This window comes from Chiloscyllium plagiosum, unplaced genomic scaffold (assembly GCF_037043375.1).
Source record: "Chiloscyllium plagiosum isolate Xiang-an unplaced genomic scaffold, Cpla_swu_hap1 HiC_scaffold_101, whole genome shotgun sequence".
NCBI classification, from domain to species: domain Eukaryota; kingdom Metazoa; phylum Chordata; class Chondrichthyes; order Orectolobiformes; family Hemiscylliidae; genus Chiloscyllium; species Chiloscyllium plagiosum.
In genome coordinates, this window is record NW_028270240.1 from 320,637 (window position 1) to 346,492 (window position 25,856).

At 57.7% G+C, this 25,856-nt stretch overlaps 1 protein-coding gene across 1 annotated transcript in view; it reads left to right on the forward strand.

The window, feature by feature from the left end:
* Positions 1–25,856, forward strand: part of LOC122546819 (glutamate receptor ionotropic, kainate 5) — a gene marked incomplete at both ends in the record, with an annotated part of 484,466 nt that overhangs the window by 245,679 nt on the left and 212,931 nt on the right. The window lies entirely within an intron of this gene.

The window sequence follows — 25,856 nt, forward strand, 5'->3', positions numbered from 1 at the left end:
AGTATGGGACACTGGGAGTATGAGACACTGGGAGTATGGGGCCCTGGGAGTATGGGACACTGGGAGTATGGGGCACTGGGAGTATGGGGCACAGGGAGTATGGGACACTGGGAGTATGGGACACCAGGAGTATGGGACACCAGGATTATGGGACCCTGGGAGTATGGGAAACAGGAAGTATGAGACACTGGGAGTATGGGGCACTGAGAGAATGCGGCACTGGGAGTATGGGACACTGGGAGTATGGGACACTGGGAGTATGGGGCACTGGGTGTATGTGGCCCTGGGAGTATGGGACACTGGGAGTATGGGGCAATGGAAGCATGGGGCTCTGGGGGTATGGGACACTGGGAGTATGGGACACTGGGTGTATGGGACACTGGGTGCATGAGGCACTGGGAGTATGACACTGGGATTTTGGGGCACAGGGAGTTTGAGACACTGGCAGTATGGGACACTGGGTGTATGGGACACTGGGTGCACGGGGCACTGGGAGTATGACACTGGGAGTATGGGGCACAGGGACTATGAGACACTGGGAGTATGGGACACTGGGTGTATGGGACACTGGGTGCATGGGGCACTGGGAGTATGACACTGGGAGTATGGGGCACAGGGACTATGAGACACTGGGAGTATGACACTGGGAGTATGGGGCACAGGGAGTATGAGACACTGGGAGTATGGGACACTGGGTGTATGGGACACTGGGAGTATGGGACACTGGGTGCATGGGGCACTGGGAGTATGACACTGGGAGTATGGAGCACAGGGACTATGAGACACTGGGAGTATGACACTGGGAGTATGGAGAACTGGGAGTATGGTGCACAGGGAGTATGAGACACTGGAAGTAACGGGCCTTGGGAGTATGGAACACTGGGAGTACAGGGCACTGCTGGTACGGGGCACTGGGTGTACGGGACACCTGGGGTAAGGGACTCCGGGGGTATGGGACACCGGGAGTATGGGGCCCTCGGATATTGGGGGTCTGGGGGTATGGGACACTGGAAGTACGGGGCACTGGGGGTAAGGGGCCCTGGGAGTATGGGGCAATGGGAGTATGGGACACTGGGGATATGGGACACTGGGGATATGGGACACTGGGAGTATGGGGCACTGGGTGTATGAGACACTGGGTGTATGGGGCACTGGGAGTATGGGACACCAGGAGTATGGAACACTGGGAGTATGGGGCCCAGGGAGTATGAGACACTGGGAGTATGGGACTCTGGGTATATGGGACACTGGGTGCATGGGGCACTGGGAGTATGGAGATCTGGGAGTATGGGGTACGGGGAGTATGGGACACTGGGTGTATGGAACACTGGGAGTATGGGACACTGGGAGTTTGGGGCACTGGGAGTATGGAGAACTGGGAGTATGGGACACTGGGAGTATGGGACACTGGGAGTATGGGACACTGGGAGTATGGGACACTGGGAGTATGGGACACCGGGAGTATGGGACACCAGGAGTATGGGACACCAGGAGTATGGGACACAGGGAGTATGGGACAATGGGTGTATGGAACACTGGGAGTACGGGGCACTAGGCGTATGGGACACCTGGAGTAAGGGACTCCCGGGGTATGGGGCATTGGGAGTATGGGACACTGGGACTATGGGACAGTGGGAGTATGGGTCACTGGGAGTATGGGACTCTGGGAGTATGGGACACTGGGAGTATGGGACACTGGGAGTACGGGACAATGGGAGTATGGGGCAGTGGGAGTATGGGACACTGGGTGTATGGGACACTGGGAGTATTGGACACTGGGAGTATGGGGCAATGGGGAGCTGGGAGTATGGGACACCGGGAGTATGAGACACTGGGAGTATGGGACATAGGGAGTATGGGACACTGGGAGTATGGGACACTGGGAGTATGGGGCACTGGGAGTATGGGGCACTGGGAGTATGGGGCATTGGGAGTATGGGACACTGGAAGTATGGGACACAGGGAGTATGGGGCACTGGGAGTATGGGGCACTGGGAGTATGGGGCACTGGGAGTATGGGACACTGGGAGTATGGGGCACTGGGAGTATGGGACACTGGGAGTATGGGACACTGGGAGTATGGGGCATTGGGAGTATGAGACACTGGGAGTATGGGGCACTGGGAGTATGGGGCACTTGGAGTATGGACACTGGGAGTGTGGGGCACTGGGAGTATGGGACACAGGGAGTATGGGGCACTCGGAGTATGGGGCACTGGGAGTATGGGGCACGGGAGTATGGGACACAGGGAGTATGGGACACTGGGAGTATGGTACACTGGGAGTATGGGGCATTCGGAGTATGAGACACTGGGAGTATGGGACACTGGGAGTATGGTACACTGGGAGTATGGGGCATTCGGAGTATGAGACACTGGGAGTATGGGGCACTGGGAGTATGGGGCACTGGGAGTATGGGGCACTGGGAGTATGGGACACAAGGAGTATGGGACACGGAGTATGGGACACGGAGTATGGGACACGGAGTATGGGACACGGAGTATGGGACACTGGGAGTATAGGACACTGGGTGTATAGGGCACTGGGAGTATAGGACACTTGGAGTATGGACATTGGGATTATGGGATACTGGGAGTATGGAACACCAGGAGTATGGGACTCTGGGAGTACGGGACACAGGGAGTATGGGACATGGAGTATGTGACACTGGGAGTATGGGGCAATGGGAGTATGGGGCACTGGGAGTATGGGGCACTGGGAGTATGGGACACTGGGAGTATGGGACACTGGGAGTATGGGGCCCAGGGAGTATGAGACACTGGGAGTATGGGACACTGGGTATATGGAACACTGGGTGCATGGGGCACTGGGAGTATGGAGATCTGGGAGTATGGGGTACGGAGAGTATGAGACACTGGAAGTAACGGGCCTTGGGAGTATGGAACACTGGGAGTACAGGGCACTGCTGGTACGGGGCACTGGGCGTACGGGACACCTGGAGTAAGGGACTCTGGGAGTATGGGACACTGGGAGTATGGGGCAATGTGAGTATGGGGCACTGGGGGTATGGGACACTGGGAGTATGGGACACTGGGAGTATGGGGCACTGGGGGTATGGGGCAATGTGAGTATGGGGCACTGGGGGTATGGGACACTGGGAGTATGGGACACTGGGAGTATGGGGCACTGGGGGTATGGGGCAATGGGAGTATGGGACACTGGGAGTATGGGGCACTGGGAGTATGGGACACTGGGAGTCTGGGGCCCTGGGACTATGGGACACTGGGAGCATGGGGCACTGGGAGTATGGTGCCCTGGGAGTATGGGACACTGGGAGTATGAGACACTGGGAGTATGGGACTCTGGGAGTATGGGGCACAGGGAGTATAGGACTCTGGGAGTATGTGACACTAGGAGTATAATGCCCTGGGAGTATGGGACACCGGGAGTATGGGACAATGGGAGTATGGGACACCAGGAGTACGGGGCTCTGGGTGTATGGAACACTGGTTGTATGGGATACTGGGAGTATGGGACACTGGGAGTATGGGACACTGGGAGTATGGGGCCCTGGGAGTATGGGACACTGGGAGTATGGGGCACTGGGAGTATGGGGCACTGGGAGTATGGGACACTGGGAGTATGAGACACTGGGAGTATGGGGCCCTGGGAGTATGGGACACTGGGAGTATGGGGCACTGGGAGTATGGGGCACAGGGAGTATGGGACACTGGGAGTATGGGACACCAGGAGTATGGGACACCAGGATTATGGGACCCTGGGAGTATGGGAAACAGGAAGTATGAGACACTGGGAGTATGGGGCACTGAGAGAATGCGGCACTGGGAGTATGGGACACTGGGAGTATGGGACACTGGGAGTATGGGGCACTGGGTGTATGTGGCCCTGGGAGTATGGGACACTGGGAGTATGGGACACTGGGTGCATGAGGCACTGGGAGTATGACACTGGGATTTTGGGGCACAGGGAGTTTGAGACACTGGCAGTATGGGACACTGGGTGTATGGGACACTGGGTGCACGGGGCACTGGGAGTATGACACTGGGAGTATGGGGCACAGGGAGTATGAGACACTGGGAGTATGGGACACTGGGAGTATGGGACACTGGGTGCATGGGGCACTGGGAGTATGACACTGGGAGTATGGGGCACAGGGACTATGAGACACTGGGAGTATGACACTGGGAGTATGGAGAACTGGGAGTATGGTGCACAGGGAGTATGAGACACTGGAAGTAACGGGCCTTGGGAGTATGGAACACTGGGAGTACAGGGCACTGCTGGTACGGGGCACTGGGTGTACGGGACACCTGGGGTAAGGGACTCCGGGGGTATGGGACACCGGGAGTATGGGGCCCTCGGATATTGGGGGTCTGGGGGTATGGGACACTGGAAGTACGGGGCACTGGGGGTAAGGGGCCCTGGGAGTATGGGGCAATGGGAGTATGGGACACTGGGGATATGGGACACTGGGCATATGGGACACTGGGAGTATGGGGCACTGGGTGTATGAGACACTGGGTGTATGGGGCACTGGGAGTATGGGACACCAGGAGTATGGAACACTGGGAGTATGGGGCCCAGGGAGTATGAGACACTGGGAGTATGGGACTCTGGGTATATGGGACACTGGGTGCATGGGGCACTGGGAGTATGGAGATCTGGGAGTATGGGGTACGGGGAGTATGGGACACTGGGTGTATGGAACACTGGGAGTATGGGACACTGGGAGTTTGGGGCACTGGGAGTATGGAGAACTGGGAGTATGGGACACTGGGAGTATGGGACACTGGGAGTATGGGACACCAGGAGTATGGGACACCAGGAGTATGGGACACAGGGAGTATGGGACAATGGGTGTATGGAACACTGGGAGTACGGGGCACTAGGCGTATGGGACACCTGGAGTAAGGGACTCCCGGGGTATGGGGCATTGGGAGTATGGGACACTGGGACTATGGGACAGTGGGAGTATGGGTCACTGGGAGTATGGGACTCTGGGAGTATGGGACACTGGGAGTATGGGACACTGGGAGTACGGGACAATGGGAGTATGGGGCAGTGGGAGTATGGGACACTGGGTGTATGGGACACTGGGAGTATTGGACACTGGGAGTATGGGGCAATGGGGAGCTGGGAGTATGGGACACCGGGAGTATGAGACACTGGGAGTATGGGACATAGGGAGTATGGGACACTGGGAGTATGGGACACTGGGAGTATGGGGCACTGGGAGTATGGGGCACTGGGAGTATGGGGCATTGGGAGTATGGGACACTGGAAGTATGGGACACAGGGAGTATGGGGCACTGGGAGTATGGGGCACTGGGAGTATGGGGCACTGGGAGTATGGGACACTGGGAGTATGGGGCACTGGGAGTATGGGACACTGGGAGTATGGGACACTGGGAGTATGGGGCATTGGGAGTATGAGACACTGGGAGTATGGGGCACTGGGAGTATGGGGCACTTGGAGTATGGACACTGGGAGTGTGGGGCACTGGGAGTATGGGACACAGGGAGTATGGGGCACTCGGAGTATGGGGCACTGGGAGTATGGGGCACGGGAGTATGGGACACAGGGAGTATGGGACACTGGGAGTATGGTACACTGGGAGTATGGGGCATTCGGAGTATGAGACACTGGGAGTATGGGACACTGGGAGTATGGTACACTGGGAGTATGGGGCATTCGGAGTATGAGACACTGGGAGTATGGGGCACTGGGAGTATGGGGCACTGGGAGTATGGGGCACTGGGAGTATGGGACACAAGGAGTATGGGACACAAGGAGTATGGGACACGGAGTATGGGACACGGAGTATGGGACACGGAGTATGGGACACGGAGTATGGGACACTGGGAGTATAGGACACTGGGTGTATAGGGCACTGGGAGTATAGGACACTTGGAGTATGGACATTGGGATTATGGGATACTGGGAGTATGGAACACCAGGAGTATGGGACTCTGGGAGTACGGGACACAGGGAGTATGGGACATGGAGTATGTGACACTGGGAGTATGGGGCAATGGGAGTATGGGGCACTGGGAGTATGGGGCACTGGGAGTATGGGACACTGGGAGTATGGGACACTGGGAGTATGGGGCCCAGGGAGTATGAGACACTGGGAGTATGGGACACTGGGTATATGGAACACTGGGTGCATGGGGCACTGGGAGTATGGAGATCTGGGAGTATGGGGTACGGAGAGTATGAGACACTGGAAGTAACGGGCCTTGGGAGTATGGAACACTGGGAGTACAGGGCACTGCTGGTACGGGGCACTGGGCGTACGGGACACCTGGAGTAAGGGACTCTGGGAGTATGGGACACTGGGAGTATGGGGCACTGGGGGTATGGGGCAATGTGAGTATGGGGCACTGGGGGTATGGGACACTGGGAGTATGGGACACTGGGAGTATGGGGCACTGGGGGTATGGGGCAATGGGAGTATGGGACACTGGGAGTATGGGGCACTGGGAGTATGGGACACTGGGAGTCTGGGGCCCTGGGACTATGGGACACTGGGAGCATGGGGCACTGGGAGTATGGTGCCCTGGGAGTATGGGACACTGGGAGTATGAGACACTGGGAGTATGGGACTCTGGGAGTATGGGGCACAGGGAGTATAGGACTCTGGGAGTATGTGACACTAGGAGTATAATGCCCTGGGAGTATGGGACACCGGGAGTATGGGACAATGGGAGTATGGGACACCAGGAGTACGGAGCTCTGGGTGTATGGAACACTGGTTGTATGGGATACTGGGAGTATGGGACACTGGGAGTATGGGACACTGGGAGTATGGGGCCCTGGGAGTATGGGACACTGGGAGTATGGGACACTGGGAGTATGGGGCACTGGGAGTATGGGACACTGGGAGTATGAGACACTGGGAGTATGGGGCCCTGGGAGTATGGGACACTGGGAGTATGGGGCACTGGGAGTATGGGGCACAGGGAGTATGGGACACTGGGAGTATGGGACACCAGGAGTATGGGACACCAGGATTATGGGACCCTGGGAGTATGGGAAACAGGAAGTATGAGACACTGGGAGTATGGGGCACTGAGAGAATGCGGCACTGGGAGTATGGGACACTGGGAGTATGGGACACTGGGAGTATGGGGCACTGGGTGTATGTGGCCCTGGGAGTATGGGACACTGGGAGTATGGGGCAATGGAAGCATGGGGCTCTGGGGGTATGGGACACTGGGAGTATGGGACACTGGGTGTATGGGACACTGGGTGCATGAGGCACTGGGAGTATGACACTGGGATTTTGGGGCACAGGGAGTTTGAGACACTGGCAGTATGGGACACTGGGTGTATGGGACACTGGGTGCACGGGGCACTGGGAGTATGACACTGGGAGTATGGGGCACAGGGAGTATGAGACACTGGGAGTATGGGACACTGGGTGTATGGGACACTGGGTGCATGGGGCACTGGGAGTATGACACTGGGAGTATGGGGCACAGGGACTATGAGACACTGGGAGTATGGGACACTGGGTGTATGGGACACTGGGTGCATGGGGCACTGGGAGTATGACACTGGGAGTATGGGGCACAGGGACTATGAGACACTGGGAGTATGACACTGGGAGTATGGGGCACAGGGAGTAAGAGACACTGGGAGTATGGGACACTGGGTGTATGGGACACTGGGAGTATGGGACACTGGGTGCATGGGGCACTGGGAGTATGACACTGGGAGTATGGGGCACAGGGACTATGAGACACTGGGAGTATGACACTGGGAGTATGGAGAACTGGGAGTATGGTGCACAGGGAGTATGAGACACTGGAAGTAACGGGCCTTGGGAGTATGGAACACTGGGAGTACAGGGCACTGCTGGTACGGGGCACTGGGTGTACGGGACACCTGGGGTAAGGGACTCCGGGGGTATGGGACACCGGGAGTATGGGGCCCTCGGATATTGGGGGTCTGGGGGTATGGGACACTGGAAGTACGGGGCACTGGGGGTAAGGGGCCCTGGGAGTATGGGGCAATGGGAGTATGGGACACTGGGGATATGGGACACTGGGGATATGGGACACTGGGAGTATGGGGCACTGGGTGTATGAGACACTGGGTGTATGGGGCACTGGGAGTATGGGACACCAGGAGTATGGAACACTGGGAGTATGGGGCCCAGGGAGTATGAGACACTGGGAGTATGGGACTCTGGGTATATGGGACACTGGGTGCATGGGGCACTGGGAGTATGGAGATCTGGGAGTATGGGGTACGGGGAGTATGGGACACTGGGTGTATGGAACACTGGGAGTATGGGACACTGGGAGTTTGGGGCACTGGGAGTATGGAGAACTGGGAGTATGGGACACTGGGAGTATGGGACACTGGGAGTATGGGACACCAGGAGTATGGGACACCAGGAGTATGGGACACAGGGAGTATGGGACAATGGGTGTATGGAACACTGGGAGTACGGGGCACTAGGCGTATGGGACACCTGGAGTAAGGGACTCCCGGGGTATGGGGCATTGGGAGTATGGGACACTGGGACTATGGGACAGTGGGAGTATGGGTCACTGGGAGTATGGGACTCTGGGAGTATGGGACACTGGGAGTATGGGACACTGGGAGTACGGGACAATGGGAGTATGGGGCAGTGGGAGTATGGGACACTGGGTGTATGGGACACTGGGAGTATTGGACACTGGGAGTATGGGGCAATGGGGAGCTGGGAGTATGGGACACCGGGAGTATGAGACACTGGGAGTATGGGACATAGGGAGTATGGGACACTGGGAGTATGGGACACTGGGAGTATGGGGCACTGGGAGTATGGGGCACTGGGAGTATGGGGCATTGGGAGTATGGGACACTGGAAGTATGGGACACAGGGAGTATGGGGCACTGGGAGTATGGGGCACTGGGAGTATGGGGCACTGGGAGTATGGGACACTGGGAGTATGGGGCACTGGGAGTATGGGACACTGGGAGTATGGGACACTGGGAGTATGGGGCATTGGGAGTATGAGACACTGGGAGTATGGGGCACTGGGAGTATGGGGCACTTGGAGTATGGACACTGGGAGTGTGGGGCACTGGGAGTATGGGACACAGGGAGTATGGGGCACTCGGAGTATGGGGCACTGGGAGTATGGGGCACGGGAGTATGGGACACAGGGAGTATGGGACACTGGGAGTATGGTACACTGGGAGTATGGGGCATTCGGAGTATGAGACACTGGGAGTATGGGACACTGGGAGTATGGTACACTGGGAGTATGGGGCATTCGGAGTATGAGACACTGGGAGTATGGGGCACTGGGAGTATGGGGCACTGGGAGTATGGGGCACTGGGAGTATGGGACACAAGGAGTATGGGACACGGAGTATGGGACACGGAGTATGGGACACGGAGTATGGGACACGGAGTATGGGACACTGGGAGTATAGGACACTGGGTGTATAGGGCACTGGGAGTATAGGACACTTGGAGTATGGACATTGGGATTATGGGATACTGGGAGTATGGAACACCAGGAGTATGGGACTCTGGGAGTACGGGACACAGGGAGTATGGGACATGGAGTATGTGACACTGGGAGTATGGGGCAATGGGAGTATGGGGCACTGGGAGTATGGGGCACTGGGAGTATGGGACACTGGGAGTATGGGACACTGGGAGTATGGGGCCCAGGGAGTATGAGACACTGGGAGTATGGGACACTGGGTATATGGAACACTGGGTGCATGGGGCACTGGGAGTATGGAGATCTGGGAGTATGGGGTACGGAGAGTATGAGACACTGGAAGTAACGGGCCTTGGGAGTATGGAACACTGGGAGTACAGGGCACTGCTGGTACGGGGCACTGGGCGTACGGGACACCTGGAGTAAGGGACTCTGGGAGTATGGGACACTGGGAGTATGGGGCACTGGGGGTATGGGGCAATGTGAGTATGGGGCACTGGGGGTATGGGACACTGGGAGTATGGGACACTGGGAGTATGGGGCACTGGGGGTATGGGGCAATGGGAGTATGGGACACTGGGAGTATGGGGCACTGGGAGTATGGGACACTGGGAGTATGGGCACTGGGAGTATGGGACACTGGGCGTATGGGCACTGGGAGTATGGGACACTGGGAGTATGGGCACTGGGAGTATGGGACACTGGGAGTATGAGACACTGGGTGTATGGGACATAGGGAGTACAGGGCACTGGGAGTATGGGGCTCTGGGAGTATGGGACACCGGGAGTATGAGACACTGGGTGTATGGGACATAGGGAGTACAGGGCACTGGGAGTACGGGGCACTGGGAGTATGGGGCACTGGGAGTATGGGGCAATGGGAGTATGGGACACTGGGAGTATGGGGCACTGGGAGTATGGGACACTGGGAGTATGGGCACTGGGGGTATGGGACATTGGGAGTATGGGCACTGGGAGTATGGGACACTGGGAGTATGGGCACTGGGAGTATGGGACACCGGGAGTATGAGACACTGGGTGTATGGGACATAGGGAGCACAGGGCACTGGGAGTATGGGGCACTGGGAGTATGGGACACCGGGAGTATGAGACACTGGGTGTATGGGACATAGGGAGTACAGGGCACTGGGAGTACGGGGCACTGGGAGTATGGGGCACTGGGAGTATGGGACACTGGGAGTATGGGCACTGGGAGTATGGGACACTGGGAGTATGGGACACTGGGAGTATGGGACTGGGAGTATGGGACACCGGGAGTATGAGACACTGGGTGTATGGGACATAGGGAGCACAGGGCACTGGGAGTATGGGGCACTGGGAGTATGGGACACTTGGAGTATGGACATTGGGATTATGGGATACTGGGAGTATGGAACACCAGGAGTATGGGACTCTGGGAGTACGGGACACAGGGAGTATGGGACATGGAGTATGTGACACTGGGAGTATGGGGCAATGCGAGTGTGGGGCACTGGGAGTATGGGGCACTGGGAGTATGGGACACTGGGAGTATGAGACACTGGGAGTATGGGACACTGGGTATATGGAACACTGGGTGCATGGGGCACTGGGAGTATGGAGATCTGGGAGTATGGGGTACGGAGAGTATGAGACACTGGAAGTAATGGGCCTTGGGAGTATGGAACACTGGGAGTACAGGGCACTGCTGGTACGGGGCACTGGGCGTACGGGACACCTGGAGTAAGGGACTCTGGGAGTATGGGACACTGGGAGTATGGGGCACTGGGGGTATGGGGCAATGTGAGTATGGGGCACTGGGGGTATGGGGCACTGGGAGTATGGGGCACTGGGAGTATGGGGCAATGGGAGTATGGGACACTGGGTGCATGGGGCACTGGGAGTATGGGACACTGGGTGCATGGGGCACTGGGAGTATGACACTGGGAGTATGGGGCACAGGGACTATGAGACACTGGAAGAATGACACTGGGAATATGGAGAACTGGGAGTATGGTGCACAGGGAGTATGAGACACTGGAAGTAACGGGCCTTGGGAGTATGGAACACTGGGAGTACAGGGCACTGCTGGTACGGGGCACTGGGTGTACGGGACACCTGGGGTAAGGGACTCCGGGAGTATGGGACACTGGGAGTATGGGGCACCGTGAGTATGGGGCCCTCGGATATTGGGGGTCTGGGGGTATGGGACACTGGAAGTACGGGGCACTGGGGGTATGGGGCCCTGGGAGTATGGGGCAATGGGAGTATGGGACACTGGGGATATGGGACACTGGGGATATGGGACACTGGGAGTATGGGGCCCTGGGAGTATGGGGCCCTGGGAGTATGGGGCCCTGGGAGTATGGGGCCCTCGAGTATGGGACACTGGGAGTATGGGGCACTGGGAGTATGGGACACTAGGTGTATGGGGCACTGGGAGTATGGGGCACTGGGAGTATGGGACACCAGGAGTATGGGACACTGGGAGTATGGGGCCCAGGGAGTATGAGACACTGGGAGTATGGGACTCTGGGTATATGGGACACTGGGTGCATGGGGCACTGGGAGTATGGAGATCTGGGAGTATGGGTACGGGGAGTATGGGACACTGGGTGTATGGAACACTGGGAGTATGGGACACTGGGAGTTTGGGGCACTGGGAGTATGGAGAACTGGGAGTATGGGACACTGGGAGTATGGGACACTGGGAGTATGGGACACCAGGAGTATGGGACACCAGGAGTATGGGACACCAGGAGTATGGGACACAGGGAGTATGGGACAATGGGTGTATGGAACACTGGGAGTACGAGGCACTAGGCGTATGGGACACCTGGAGTAAGGGACTCCCGGGGTATGGGGCATTGGGAGTATGGGACACTGGGACTATGGGACAGTGGGAGTATGGGTCACTGGGAGTATGGGACTCTGGGAGTATGGGACACTGGGAGTATGGGCACTGGGAGTATGGGACACTGGGCGTATGGGCACTGGGAGTATGGGACACTGTGAGTATGGGCACTGGGGGTATGGGACATTGGGAGTATGGGCACTGGGAGTATGGGACACTGGGAGTATGGGCACTGGGAGTATGGGACACCGGGAGTATGAGACACTGGGTGTATGGGACATAGGGAGCACAGGGCACTGGGAGTATGGGGCACTGGGAGTATGGGACACCGGGAGTATGAGACACTGGGTGTATGGGACATAGGGAGTGCAGGGCACTGGGAGTACGGGGCACTGGGAGTATGGGGCACTGGGAGTATGGGACACTGGGAGTATGGGCACTGGGAGTATGGGACACTGGGAGTATGGGACACTGGGAGTATGGGACTGGGAGTATGGGACACCGGGAGTATGAGACACTGGGTGTATGGGACATAGGGAGCACAGGGCACTGGGAGTATGGGGCACTGGGAGTATGGGACACTTGGAGTATGGACATTGGGATTATGGGATACTGGGAGTATGGAACACCAGGAGTATGGGACTCTGGGAGTACGGGACACAGGGAGTATGGGACATGGAGTATGTGACACTAGGAGTATGGGGCAATGGGAGTGTGGGGCACTGGGAGTATGGGGCACTGGGAGTATGGGACACTGGGAGTATGAGACACTGGGAGTATGGGACACTGGGTATATGGAACACTGGGTGCATGGGGCACTGGGAGTATGGAGATCTGGGAGTATGAGGTACGGAGAGTATGAGACACTGGAAGTAACGGGCCTTGGGAGTATGGAACACTGGGAGTACAGGGCACTGCTGGTACGGGGCACTGGGCGTACGGGACACCTGGAGTAAGGGACTCTGGGAGTATGGGACACTGGGAGTATGGGGCACTGGGGGTATGGGGCAATGTGAGTATGGGGCACTGGGGGTATGGGACACTGGGAGTATGGGGCACTGGGAGTATGGGGCAATGGGAGTATGGGACACTGGGTGCATGGGGCACTGGGAGTATGGGACACTGGGTGCATGGGGCACTGGGAGTATGACACTGGGAGTATGGGGCACAGGGACTATGAGACACTGGAAGAATGACACTGGGAATATGGAGAACTGGGAGTATGGTGGACAGGGAGTATGAGACACTGGAAGTAACGGGCCTTGGGAGTATGGAACACTGGGAGTACAGGGCACTGCTGGTACGGGGCACTGGGTGTACGGGACACCTGGGGTAAGGGACTCCGGGAGTGTGGGACACTGGGAGTATGGGGCACCGGGAGTATGGGGCCCTCGGATATTGGGGGTCTGGGGGTATGGGACACTGGAAGTACGGGGCACTGGGGGTATGGGGCCCTGGGAGTATGGGGCAATGGGAGTATGGGACACTGGGGATATGGGACACTGGGGATATGGGACACTGGGAGTATGGGGCCCTGGGAGTATGGGGCCCTGGGAGTATGGGGCCCTCGAGTATGGGACACTGGGAGTATGGGGCAATGGGAGTATGGGACACTGGGGATATGGGACACTGGGGATATGGGACACTGGGAGTATGGGACACTGGGAGTATGGGACACTAGGTGTATGGGGCACTGGGAGTATGGGGCACTGGGAGTATGGGACACCAGGAGTATGGGACACTGGGAGTATGGGGCCCAGGGAGTATGAGACACTGGGAGTATGGGACTCTGGGTATATGGGACACTGGGTGCATGGGGCACTGGGAGTATGGAGATCTGGGAGTATGGGTACGGGGAGTATGGGACACTGGGTGTATGGAACACTGGGAGTATGGGACACTGGGAGTTTGGGGCACTGGGAGTATGGAGAACTGGGAGTATGGGACACTGGGAGTATGGGACACTGGGAGTATGGGACACCAGGAGTATGGGACACCAGGAGTATGGGACACAGGGAGTATGGGACAATGGGTGTATGGAACACTGGGAGTACGAGGCACTAGGCGTATGGGACACCTGGAGTAAGGGACTCCCGGGGTATGGGGCATTGGGAGTATGGGACACTGGGACTATGGGACAGTGGGAGTATGGGACACTGGGAGTATGGGACTCTGGGAGTATGGGACACTGGGAGTATGGGACACTGGGAGTACGGGACAATGGGAGTATGGGGCAGTGGGAGTATGGGACACTGGGTGTATGGGACACTGGGAGTATTGGACACTGGGAGTATGGGGCAATGGGGAGCTGGGAGTATGGGACACCGGGAGTATGAGACACTGGGAGTATGGGACATAGGGAGTATGGGACACTGGGAGTATGGGACACTGGGAGTATGGGGCACTGGGAGTATGGGGCACTGGGAGTATGGGGCATTGGGAGTATGGGACACTGGGAGTATGGGACACTGGAAGTATGGGACACAGGGAGTATGGGGCACTGGGAGTATGGGGCACTGGGAGTATGGGGCACTGGGAGTATGGGGCACTGGGAGTATGGGGCACTGGGAGTATGGGACACAGGGAGTAATGGACACTGGGAGTATGGGACACTGGGAGTATGGTACACTGGGAGTATGGGGCATTGGGAGTATGAGACACTGGGAGTATGGGGCACTGGGAGTATGGGGCACTGGGAGTATGGGGCACTTGGAGTATGGACACTGGGAGTGTGGGGCGCTGGGCGTATGGGACACTGAGAGTTTGGGAGACTGGAAGTATGTGACACTGGGAGTATGGGGCACTGGGAGTATGGGGCACGGGAGTATGGGGCATTCGGAGTACGAGACACTGGGAGTATGGGACACTGGGAGTATGGTACACTGGGAGTATGGGGCATTCGGAGTATGAGACACTGGGAGTATGGGGCACTGGGAGTATGGGACACAAGGAGTATGGGACACAGAGTATGGGACACGGAGTATGGGACACGGAGTATGGGACACGGAGTATGGGACACTGGGAGTATAGGACACTGGGTGTATAGGGCACTGGGAGTATAGGACACTTGGAGTATGGACATTGGGATTATGGGATACTGGGAGTATGGAACACCAGGTGTATGGGACTCTGGGAGTACGGGACACAGGGAGTATGGGACATGGAGTATGTGACACTGGGAGTATGGGGCACTGGGAGTATGGGGCACTGGGAGTATGGGGCACTGGGAGTATGGGACACTGGGAGTATGGGACACTGGGAGTATGGGGCCCAGGGAGTATGAGACACTGGCAGTATGGGACACTGGGTATATGGAACACTGGGTGCATGGGGCACTGGGAGTATGGAGATCTGGGAGTATGGGGTACGGAGAGTATGAGACACTGGAAGTAACGGGCCTTGGGAGTATGGAACACTGGGAGTACAGGGCACTGCTGGTACGGGGCACTGGGCGTACAGGACACCTGGAGTAAGGGACTCTGGGAGTATGGGACACTGGGAGTATGGGGCACTGGGGGTATGGGGCAATGTGAGTATGGGGCACTGGGAGTATGGGACACTGGGAGTATGGGCACTGGGAGTATGGGACACCGGGAGTATGAGACACTGGGTGTATGGGACATAGGGAGCACAGGGCTCTGGGAGTATGGGACACTGGGAGTATGAGACACTGGGTGTATGGGACATAGGGAGTACAGGGCACTGGGAGTATGGGGCACTGGGAGTATGGGACACCGGGAGTATGAGACACTGGGTGTATGGGACATAGGGAGTACAGGGCACTGGGAGTATGGGGCACTGGGAGTATGGGACACTGGGAGTATGGGGCACTGGGAGTATGGGGCAATGGGAGTATGGGACACTGGGAGTATGGGGCACTGGGAGTATGGGACACTGGGAGTATGGGCACTGGGGGTATGGGACATTGGGAGTATGGGCACTGGGAGTATGGGACACTGGGAGTATGGGCACTGGGAGTATGGGACACCGGGAGTATGAGACACTGGGTGTATGGGACATAGGGAGCACAGGGCACTGGGAGTATGGGGCACTGGGAGTATGGGACACCGGGAGTATGAGACACTGGGTGTATGGGACATAGGGAGTACAGGGCACTGGGAGTATGGGGCACTGGGTGTATGGGACACTGGGAGTATGGGACTGGGAGTATGGGACACCGGGAGTATGAGACACTGGGTGTATGGGACATAGGGAGCACAGGGCACTGGGAGTATGGGGCACTGGGAGTATGGGACACCGGGAGTATGGGACACTGGGAGTATGGGCACTGGGAGTATGGGACACTGGGAGTATGGGACACTGGGAGTATGGGACTGGGAGTATGGGACACCGGGAGTATGAGACACTGGGTGTATGGGACATAGGGAGCACAGGGCACTGGGAGTATGGGGCACTGGGAGTATGGGACACTTGGAGTATGGACATTGGGATTATGGGATACTGGGAGTATGGAACACCAGGAGTATGGGACTCTGGGAGTACGGGACACAGGGAGTATGGGACATGGAGTATGTGACACTGGGAGTATGGGGCAATGGGAGTATGGGGCACTGGGAGTATGGGGCACTGGGAGTATGGGACACTGGGAGTATGGGACACTGGGAGTATGGGGCCCAGGGAGTATGAGACACTGGGAGTATGGGACACTGGGGATATGGAACACTGGGTGCATGGGGCACTGGGAGTATGGAGATCTGGGAGTATGGGGTACGGAGAGTATGAGACACTGGAAGTAACGGGCCTTGAGAGTATGGAACACTGGGAGTACAGAGCACTGCTGGTACGGGGCACTGGGCGTACGGGACACCTGGAGTAAGGGACTCTGGGAGTATGGGACACTGGGAGTATGGGGCACTGGGGGTATGGGGCAATGTGAGTATGGGGCACAGGGGGTATGGGACACTGGGAGTATGGGGCACTGGGGGTATGGGGCAATGGGAGTATGGGACACTGGGAGTATGGGGCACTGGGAGTATGGGACACTGGGAGTATGGGCACTGGGAGTATGGGACACTGGGCGTATGGGCACTGGGAGTATGGGACACTGGGAGTATGGGCACTGGGAGTATGGGACACCGGGAGTATGAGACACTGGGTGTATGGGACATAGGGAGCACAGGGCACTGGGAGTATGGGACACTGGGAGTATGAGACACTGGGTGTATGGGACATAGGGAGTACAGGGCACTGGGAGTATGGGACACCGGGAGTATGAGACACTGGGTGTATGGGACATAGGGAGTACAGGGCACTGGGAGTATGGGGCACTGGGAGTATGGGACACTGGGAGTATGGGGCACTGGGAGTATGGGGCAATGGGAGTATGGGACACTGGGAGTATGGGGCACTGGGAGTATGGGACACTGGGAGTATGGGCACTGGGGTTTTGGGACATTGGGAGTATGGGCACTGGGGGTATGGGACACTGGGAGTATGGGCACTGGGAGTATTGGACACCGGGAGTATGAGACACTGGGTGTATGGGACATCGGGAGCACATGGCACTGGGAGTATGGGGCAATGGGAGTATGTTACACCGGGAGTATGAGACACTGGGTGTATGGGACATAGGGAGTACAGGGCACTGGGAGTATGGGGCACTGGGAGTATGGGGCACTGGGAGTATGGGACACTGGGAGTATGGGCACTGGGAGAATGGAACACTGGGAGTATGGGCACTGGGAGTATGGGACACTGGGAGTATGGTACACTGGGTGTATGGGACTGGGAGTATGGGACACCGGGAGTATGAGACACTGGGTGTATGGGACATAGGGAGCACAGGGCACTGGGAGTATGGGGCACTGGGAGTATGGGACACTGGGACTATGGGCACTGGGAGTATGGGACACTGGGCGTATGGGCACTGGGAGTATGGGACACTGGGAGTATGGGCACTGGGAGTATGGGACACCGGGAGTATGAGACACTGGGTGTATGGGACATAGGGAGCACAGGGCACTGGGAGTATGGGACACTGGGAGTATGAGACACTGGGTGTATGGGACATAGGGAGTACAGGGCACTGGGAGTATGGGGCACTGGGAGTATGGGACACCGGGAGTATGAGACACTGGGTGTATGGGACATAGGGAGTACAGGACACTGGGAGTATGGGGCACTGGGAGTATGGGACACTGGGAGTATGGGGCACTGGGAGTATGGGGCAATGGGAGTATGGGACACTGGGAGTATGGTGCACTGGGAGTATGTTACACTGGGAGTATGGGCACTGGAGGTATGGGACATTGGGAGTATGGGCACTGGGAGTATGGGACACTGGGAGTATGGGCACTGGGAGTATGGGACACCGGGAGTATGAGACACTGGGTGTATGGGACATAGGGAGCACAGGGCACTGGGAGTATGGGGCACTGGGAGTATGGGACACCGGGAGTATGAGACACTGGGTGTATGGGACATAGGGAGTACAGGGCACTGGGAGTATGGGGCACTGGGTGTATGGGGCACTGGGAGTATGGGACACTGGGAGTATGGGACTGGGAGTATGGGACACCGGGAGTATGAGACACTGGGTGTATGGGACATAGGGAGCACATGGCACTGGGAGTATGGGGCACTGGGAGTATGGGACACTTGGAGTATGGACATTGGGATTATGGGATACTGGGAGTATGGAACACCAGGAGTATGGGACTCTGGGAGTACGGGACACAGGGAGTATGGGACATGGAGTATGTGACACTGGGAGTATGGGGCAATGGGAGTATGGGGCCCTGGGAGTATGGGGCACTGGGAGTATGGGACACTGGGAGTATGGGACACTGGGAGTATGGGGCCAGGGAGTATGAGACACTGGGAGTATGGGACACTGGGTATATGGAACACTGGGTGCATGGGGCACTGGGAGTATGGAGATCTGGGAGTATGGGGTACGGAGAGTATGAGACACTGGAAGTAACGGGCCTTGGGAGTATGGAACACTGGGAGTACAGGGCACTGCTGGTACGGGGCACTGGGCGTACGGGACACCTGGAGTAAGGGACTCTGGGAGTATGGGACACTGGGAGTATGGGGCACTGGGGGTATGGGGCAATGTGAGTATGGGGCACAGGGGGTATGGGACACTGGGAGTATGGGGCACTGGGGGTATGGGGCAATGGGGGTATGGGACACTGGGAGTATGGGGCACTGGGAGTATGGGACACTGGGAGTATGGGCACTGGGAGTATGGGACACTGGGCGTATGGGCACTGGGAGTATGGGACACTGGGAGTATGGGCACTGGGAGTATGGGACACCGGGAGTATGAGACACTGGGTGTATGGGACATAGGGAGCACAGGGCACTGGGAGTATGGGACACTGGGAGTATGAGACACTGGGTGTATGGGACATAGGGAGTACAGGGCACTGGGAGTATGGGGCACTGGGAGTATGGGACACCGGGAGTATGAGACACTGGGTGTATGGGACATAGGGAGTACAGGGCACTGGGAGTATGGGGCACTGGGAGTATGGGACACTGGGAGTATGGGGCACTGGGAGTATGGGGCAATGGGAGTATGGGACACTGGGAGTATGGGGCACTGGGAGTATGGGACACTGGGAGTATGGGCACTGGGGGTATGGGACATTGGGAGTATGGGCACTGGGGGTATGGGACACTGGGAGTATGGGCACTGGGAGTATTGGACACCGGGAGTATGAGACACTGGGTGTATGGGACATCGGGAGCACAGGGCACTGGGAGTATGGGGCACTGGGAGTATGTTACACCGGGAGTATGAGACACTGGGTGTATGGGACATAGGGAGTACAGGGCACTGGGAGTATGGGGCACTGGGAGTATGGGGCACTGGGAGTATGGGACACTGGGAGTATGGGCACTGGGAGTATGGGACACTGGGAGTATGGGCACTGGGAGTATGGGACACTGGGAGTATGGGACACTGGGAGTATGGGACTGGGAGTATGGGACACTGGGTGTATGGGACATAGGGAGCACAGGGCACTGGGAGTATGGGGCTCTGGGAGTATGGGACACTTGGAGTATGGACATTGGGATTATGGGATACTGGGAGTATGGAACACCAGGAGTATGGGACTCTGGGAGTACGGGACACAGGGAGTATGGGACATGGAGTATGTGACACTGGGAGTATGGGGCAATGGGAGTATGGGGCACTGGGAGTATGGGGCACTGGGAGTATGGGACACTGGGAGTATGGGGCCCAGGGAGTATGAGACACTGGGAGTATGGGACACTGGGTATATGGAACACTGGGTGCATGGGGCACTGGGAGTATGGAGATCTGGGAGTATGGGGTACGGAGAGTATGAGACACTGGAAGTAACGGGCCTTGGGAGTATGGAACACTGGGAGTACAGGGCACTGCTGGTACGGGGCACTGGGCGTACGGGACACCTGGAGTAAGGGACTCTGGGAGTATGGGACACTGGGAGTATGGGGCACTGGGGGTATGGGGCAATGTGAGTATGGGGCACTGGGGGTATGGGACACTGGGAGTATGGGGCACTGGGGGTATGGGGCAATGGGAGTATGGGACACTGGGAGTATGGGACACTGGGAGTATGGGGCACTGGGAGTATGGGACACTGGGAGTATGGGACACTGGGCGTATGGGCACTGGGAGTATGGGACACTGGGAGTATGGGCACTGGGAGTATGGGACACCGGGAGTATGAGACACTGGGTGTATGGGACATAGGGAGCACAGGGCACTGGGAGTATGGGACACTGGGAGTATGAGACACTGGGTGTATGGGACATAGGGAGTACAGGGCACTGGGAGTATGGGGCACTGGGAGTATGGGACACTGGGAGTATGGGGCACTGGGAGTATGGGGCAATGGGAGTATGGGACACTGGGAGTATGGGGCACTGGGAGTATGGGACACCGGGAGTATGAGACACTGGGTGTATGGGACATAGGGAGTACAGGGCACTGGGAGTATGGGGCACTGGGAGTATGGGCACTGGGAGTATGGGACACTGGGAGTATGGGACACTGGGAGTATGGTCACTGGGAGTATGGGACACTGGGAGTATGGGCACTGGGAGTATGGGACACTGGGAGTATGGGCACTGGGAGTATGGGACACCAGGAGTATGAGACACTGGGTGTATGGGACATAGGGAGCACAGGGCACTGGGAGTATTGGGCACTGGGAGTATGGGGCACTGGGAGTATGGGACACTGGGAGTATGGGCACTGGGAGTATGGGACACTGGGAGTATGGGCACTGGGAGTATGGGACACTGGGAGTATGGGACACTGGGAGTATGGGACTGGGAGTATGGGACACCGGGAGTATGAGACACTGGGTGTATGGGACATAGGGAGCACAGGGCACTGGGAGTATGGGGCACTGGGAGTATGGGACACCGGGAGTATAAGACACTGGGTGTATGGGACATAGGGAGTACAGGGCACTGGGAGTATGGGGCACTGGGAGTATGGGACACCGGGAGTATGGGGAACTGGGAGTATGGGACACTGGGTGTATGGGACTCTGGAAGTATGGGGCACTGGGAGTATGGAGAACTGGGAGTATGGGACACTGGGTGTATGGGACACTGGGAGTATGGGACACTGGAAGTATGGGACACTGAGAGTATGGGACGCAGGGAGTATGGGACACTGGGATTATGGGATACTGGGAGTATGGGGCACTGGGAATATGGGACACTAGGAGTTTGGGCCACTGGGAGTATGGGGCTCTGGGAGTACGGGGCCCTGGGAATATCGCGCACCGGGGGTATGGGACACTGGGAATATGGGTCAGAGGGAGTAAGGGCCCTGGGAGTATGGGACACTGGGAATATGGGACACTGGGAGTATGGGGCTCTGGGAGTATGGGGCACTGGGCGTATGGGACACAGGGAGTAAGGGACACTGGGAGTATGGGACACTGGGAGTATGGGACACTGGGAGTATGGGGCTCTGGGAGTATGGGACACTGGGAGTATGGGGCACTGGGAGTATGGGACGTTGGGAGTATGGGGCACCGGGAGTATGGGACACCGGGAGTATGGGACACTGGGAGTTTGGGGCACTGGGAGTATGGTGCTCTGGGAGTACGGGGCCCGGGGACTATGGGGCACTGGGAGTATGGGGCTCTGGGAGTTTGGGATACTGGGAGTATGGGACACTGGGAGTATGGGGCTCTAGGAGTACGGGGCCCTGGGACTATGGGGCACCGGGGGTATGGGACACCGGGAGTACGGGGCACTGGGAGTACGGGGCACTGGGACTATGGGGCACCGGGAGTATGGGACACCGGGAGTATGGGGCACTGGGAGTACGGGGCCCTTGGACTATGGGGCACCGGGAGTATGGGGCTCTGGGAGTTTGGGACACTGGGAGTATGGGACACTGGGAGTATGGGGCTCTAGGAGTACGGGGCCCTGGGACTATGGGGCACCGGGGGTATGGGACACCGGGAGTATGGGGCACTGGTGTACGGGGCACTGGGACTATGGGGCACCGGGAGTATGGGACACCGGGAGTATGGGACACCGGGAGTATGGGGCACTGGGAGTACGGGGCCCTTGGACTATGGGGCACCGGGAATATGGGACACAGGGAGTACGGGGCACTGGGAGTACGGGGCACTGGGAGTACGGGGCACTGGGAGTACGGGGCCCTTGGACTATTGGGCACCGGGAATATGGGACACAGGGAGTACGGGGCACTGGGAGTACGGGGCACTGGGAGTACGGGGCACTGGGAGTACGGGGCACAGGGAGTACGGGGCACAGGGAGTACGGGGCACTGGGAGTACGGGGCACTGGGAGTACGGGGCACTGGGAGTATGGGACACCAGGAGTATGGGACACCGGGAGTATGGGGCCCAGGGAGTATGAGACACTGGGAGTATGGGACACTGGGTATATGGGACACTGGGTGCATGGGGCACTGGGAGTATGGAGATCTGGGAGTATGGGGTACGGGGAGTATGGGACACTGGGTGTATGGGACACTGGGAGTATGGGACACTGGGAGTATAGGACACTGGGAGTATGGGACAGTGCGAGTGTGGGACACTGGGTGTATGGGACACTGGGAGAATGGGACACTGGGAGTATGGGGCAATGGGAGTATGAGACACTGGGCGTATGGGACACTGGGTGTATGGACACTGGGAGTGTGGGGCACTGGGAGTATGGGACACTGAGAGTTTGGGACACTGGAAGTATGGGACACAGGGAGTATGGGGCACTGGGAGTATGGGGCACTGGGAGTATGGGACACTGGGAGTATGGGACACTGGGAGTATGGGACACTGGGAGTATGGTACACTGGGAGTATGGGGCATTGGGAGTATGAGACACTGGGAGTATGGGGCACTGAGAGTTTGGGACACTGGAAGTATGGGACACAGGGAGTATGGGGCACTGGGAGTATGGGGCACTGGGAGTATGGGGCACGGGAGTATGGGACACAGGGAGTATGGGACACTGGGAGTATGGTACACTGGGAGTATGGGGCACTGGGAGTATGGGACACGGAGTATGGGACACGGAGTATGGGACACGGAGTATGGGACACTGGGAGTATAGGACACTGGGTGTATAGGGCACTGGGAGTATGGGACACGGAGTATGGGACACGGAGTATGGGACACTGGGAGTATAGGACACTGGGTGTATAGGACACTTGGAGTATGGACATTGGGATTATGGGATACTGGGAGTATGGAACACCAGGAGTATGGGACTCTGGGAATACGGGACACAGGGAGTATGGGACACGGAGTATGTGACACTGGGAGTATGGGACACTGGGAGTATGGGGCACTGGGAGTATGGGGCCCAGGGAGTATGGGGCACCGGGAGTATGGGACATCGGGAGTATGGGACACTGGGAGTTTGGGGCACTGGGAGTATGGTGCTCTGGGAGTACGGGGCCCGGGGACTATGGGGCACTGGGAGTATGGGGCTCTGGGAGTTTGGGACACTGGGAGTATGGGACACTGGGAGTATGGGGCTCTAGGAGTACGTTGCCCTGGGTCTATGGGGCCCTGGGACTATGGGGCACCGGGGGTATGGGACACCGGGAGTATGGGACACCGGGAGTATGGGGCACTGGGAGTACGGGGCCCTGGGACTATGGGGCACCGGGGATATGGGACACAGGGAGTACGGGGCACTGGGAGTACGGGGCACTGGGAGTACGGGGCACTGGGACTATGGGGCACCGGGAGTACGGGACACAGGGAGTATGGGACACAGGGAGTACGGGGCACTGGGAGTACGGGGCACTGGGAGTACGGGGCACTGGGAGTACTGGGCACTGGGAGTATGGGACACCAGGAGTATGGGACACTGGGAGTATGGGGCCCAGAGAGTATGAGACACTGGGAGTATGGGACACTGGGTATATGGGACACTGGGAGCATGGGGCACTGGGAGTATGTAGATCTGGTAGTATGGGGTACTGGGAGTATGGGACACTGGGTGTATGGAACACTGGGAGTATGGGACACCGGGAGTTTGGGGCACTGGGAGTATGGGACACTGGGAGTACGGGACACTGGGAGTACGGGACACTGGGTATATGGGACACTGGGTGCATGGGGCACTGGGAGTATGGAGATCTGGGAGTATGGGGTACGGGGAGTATGGGACACTGGGTGTATGGAACACTGGGAGTATGGGACACCGGGAGTTTGGGGCACTGGGAGTATGGAGAACTGGGAGTATGGGACACCGGGAGTATGGGACACCAGGAGTATGGGACACCAGGAGTATGGGACACAGGGAGTATGGGACAATGGGTGTATGGAACACTGGGAGTACGGGGCACTAGGCGTATGGGACACCTGGAGAAAGGGACTCCCGGGGTATGGGGCATTGGGAGTATGGGACACTGGGACTATGGGACAGTGGGAGTATGGGTCACTGGGAGTATGGGACTCTGGGAGTATGGGACACTGGGAGTATGGGACACTGGGAGTATGGGACAATGGGAGTATGGGGCACTGGGAGTATGGGACACTGGGTGTATGGGACACTGGGAGTATTGGACACTGGGAGTATGGGGCAATGGGGAGCTGGGAGTATGGGACACCGGGAGTATGAGACACTGGGAGTATGGGACATAGGGAGTATGGGACACTGGGAGTATGGGACACTGGGAGTATGGGGCACTGGGAGTATGGGGCACTGGGAGTATGGGACATTGGGTGTATGGGACATTGGGAGTATGGGGCACTGGGAGTATGGGGCACTGGGAGTATGGGACATTGGGTGTATGGGACACTGGGAGTATGGGACACTGGGAGTATGGGACACTGGGAGAATGGGACACTGGGAGTATGGGGCAATGGGAGTATGAGACACTGGGCGTATGGGACACTGGGTGTATGGACACTGGGAGTGTGGGGCACTGGGAGTATGGGACACTGAGAGTTTGGGACACTGGAAGTATGGGACACAGGGAGTATGGGGCACTGGGAGTATGGGGCACTGGGAGTATGGGGCACTGGGAGTATGGGGCACTGGGAGTATGGGACACAGGGAGTATGGGACACTGGGAGTATGGAACACTGGGAGTATGGTACACTGGGAGTATGGGGCAT